Source organism: Tupaia chinensis, unplaced genomic scaffold, assembly GCF_000334495.1.
Source record: "Tupaia chinensis unplaced genomic scaffold, TupChi_1.0 Scaffold000429_1, whole genome shotgun sequence".
NCBI lineage: Eukaryota > Metazoa > Chordata > Mammalia > Scandentia > Tupaiidae > Tupaia > Tupaia belangeri.
In genome coordinates, this window is record NW_006159934.1 from 950705 (window position 1) to 953866 (window position 3162).

Genomic DNA, 3162 nt, shown 5'->3' on the forward strand with positions numbered 1-3162 from the left:
CCTTTGAGGCAGAAGACCCCCCCCCCAACACTGGGAATAGCTCCCTTGCTCTTGTGGAATCCATCCGCCCATCCGTCCACCCACCCGTCCTTCCATCTTTGCCCCCCCCCACCCCGTTGACCGCCCGGCACCATTAGCTGGCTGGGCATCCCACCAGCAACCTGGTTAACCCATCGTGGCAGCCCGTGCCCTGACTCTGCCCCCATCACACACACCGATGCTAGCCCAGGGTGTGAGGGGTTGTGCGGGCTGGGGCGGCAGGAATCTCTTCCCCAACCTGGGTCTCCCCACACGCAGTACTGTATCCCCCGTCCCTCCCTCGAGTCACTGTACTTTGAAGCATTTCCCACCCCAGCCCTGCCCGACTCTTACGTGTCTCGCTGTGATAGATCAATAAATATTTTATTTTTTGTCCTGGATATTTGGGGATTATTTTTGATTGTTGATATTCTCTTTTGGTTTTATTTTTGTGGTTAATTGAACATTTTTTTCTTCCACCTGGGGAGCTGTATCCCTAGTAGAAAATTCATTTTAATCACTTTGGTATAACTCTGGATGAAACGCACATTTAAAAAAAAATAAGAAAAGAGAATTAACTGCTTCAGAAAAGACTAATAAATGAAAACTTTTAAAAGGAAACAGTGTCTGGGCTTCTTTTATCCTCCTCTATCTGCCTTCAACTCCTGCCCCAGGTAGGGAACGCCCATGTATTTGAGAAACAGTTAACCAAAATCACCTGCTGCTGGCTTGGGGGGGGGGGGGGAAGGAGGGGGTAACAATCATTCTCCAAGTTCCACTTGTTCTTTAACAATGAAAGCCCCTTTATAGAGAAATTGGGGGCCTGGCAAGTCTCAGCATGCCCCGTCCATGTTGCCACACCAACCCCGTGCCCATTTCATAGGCCCAAGTCCTTGAGCACAGGTGCTAGTGGTGACCTCCAAATGCTGAGGGTACAGCCAAGGTGAGGGAAATGAAGCCAATCCTTCTCTTCAGAACAAACTCTTGGCCTTGGCGAATAGCCATGTAAATGGAAGAATAGCTGACCTAAAAACTTCAGCCAACAGCCAAGTGTAACCTATTTACCTCTGAGACAGTTTCCTCTAAGGAAGGCCCACCCTCACACATGGTCCATGTGAGGCACTGTTTCTCTTTTTTCAAAGGTATAAGACAAAGAATAATCAAAACGAAACAAAAAAGGTGTTAAAAATGACACCCTACAATTAGCACCAGGAGACTCAGAACCACCCTAAGATATACCCATTCCCAGAGCCCACCCTCCTCCCTTTGGGGCCAGAAATCCCAGGGCCCAGGTATGTGCCCACCTGGAGCCTATGTATCCCACCTTTAGACCATACTCTGAGCACCAGATTCTGGAATTCTCTCCTGTGCCTGTGTCTATCCTCCTGAGAGCAGACTCCATTGCCAGTGTGAACTCCCCTAAGCCAGAAGGGTGTAAGGAATGCTATTTTGGGGGAGCATGAATAGAGCTTTCTATGCAGACTGGAGTGTTGTACACTTGCGTGTAAGGATCCTTGTAGTGCCAGAAGGAGTTGTGATGAAAAGAAAAGGTACATGGTAGGTGATACTCAGAAAGAGCTTTCCAGAAGATAGTAAAGAACAAAAACCAATTTACTGGGCAGAAAATAGAGCAGGGAGTCAGGGCAGGCCTTTCAGCAGGGGACAGGTTGTGGTTCATGGAGACCCACAGGAGGCTGATGTAATGGTCCAGTGCAGGGTAACACAGTCTGCCCAAAGGAAATCCATCCATCCCTTTTGAAGTTTTCCCAACAGCATTTGTTGAAGAGAGTGCTTGTCTTTGTTTATTTTGTGCTGCTATAACAGAGATGGAATAATTTACAAATAATAGTTTATTTGATTCATGGTTCTGGATGCTGGGAAGTCCATGGCACTGGTACCTGGCAAAGACTTTTGTGGGGCATTGGCCAATCCATGAACATGGGATGTCTTTCCATTTATTTGTGTCTCCCAACATTTCTTTCAGTGATTCTTTTTTTATGTATATAAACTATTTATTAACAGACAAGGCAAACAGACTTATTTCTTCTTGGACACATCCACAGTATGGCCACAACGGCCAGTTGTCTTAGTGTGTTTGCCTCGGGCCTGAAGGTCCCAGGAGTGGCGCAGCCCCCTATGGACCTGTATCTTCTTCAGTCTCTCCAGGTCTTCACACGGTTTGTTATCCAGACCGTTGGCCAGGACCTGGCTGTATTTTCCATCCTTTACATCCTTTTGCCTGTTCAAGAACCAGTCTGGAATCTTGTACTGGTGTGGATTCTGCATAATAGTGGTCACATGTTCCACCTCATCCTCAGTGAGCTCTCCTGCCCTCTTGGTGAGGTCAATGTCTGCTTTCCTCAACACCACATGAGCATACCTTCACCCCACACCCTTAATGGCAGTGATGGCAAAGGCTATTTTCCGCCACCCATCAATGTTGGTACTGAGTACTCGCGAAATGTGCTGGAACTTCTCAGGGATCACTGGAGACATGGCGGCGGCACAGGCGGCAGTGTGTAGGCCTTCTGTGGAAGAGCTCAGTAATATTTTGTAGCTTTTCAGTGTACAAATATTTGACCTCCTTGGTTAAGTTTATTCCTAAGCATTTTATTGTTTTCAATGCTATTGTATGTTGAAATAATTTCTTAATCTCCTTTTTGAATTGTTCATTGTTAGTGTATAAAAATGCAACTGATTTTTGTGTGTGTGTTGGATCTTTATGGTTTTCTACATATAAGATTATGTTATCTGTGAAAAGATCATTTTACTCTTCCTTTCCAATTTTGATTTTTTTTTCCCTAATTGTCCAGGTTAAGACTTCCAATATTATGTTGAATAGAAGTGGTAAGAACAGACATCCTTGAAACCAGCAGTTGGCCTAATGGCTATGTCACTAGACTCCCATGTAGTCGACCGTGGTTCAAGTTCCAGACCTGGTGATGCGTGCGTGCTCAAAATCCTGAGAGGAGAAAGGAGGAGAAGGGATTGCAGCATGGCCATCCTCCCTGGGGGGTGATTTCTCACTTTCTGTCTCTCTGTCTCTCTCTGTCTTTTTGGCAAGTGCACACCCCCCCCCATAGCAAAAACCTCTCAAAAAAAAAAAAAAAAAAAAAAAAAAAAAAAAGAAAAGAAAAAAAAAAA

At 45.5% G+C, this 3162-nt stretch overlaps 1 pseudogene; it reads right to left on the reverse strand.

Moving 5' to 3' along the window:
- Positions 1–2055: 2055 nt before the first annotated feature.
- Positions 2056–2514, reverse strand: LOC102493982 (40S ribosomal protein S18 pseudogene; annotated as a pseudogene).
- Positions 2515–3162: the final 648 nt, after the last annotated feature.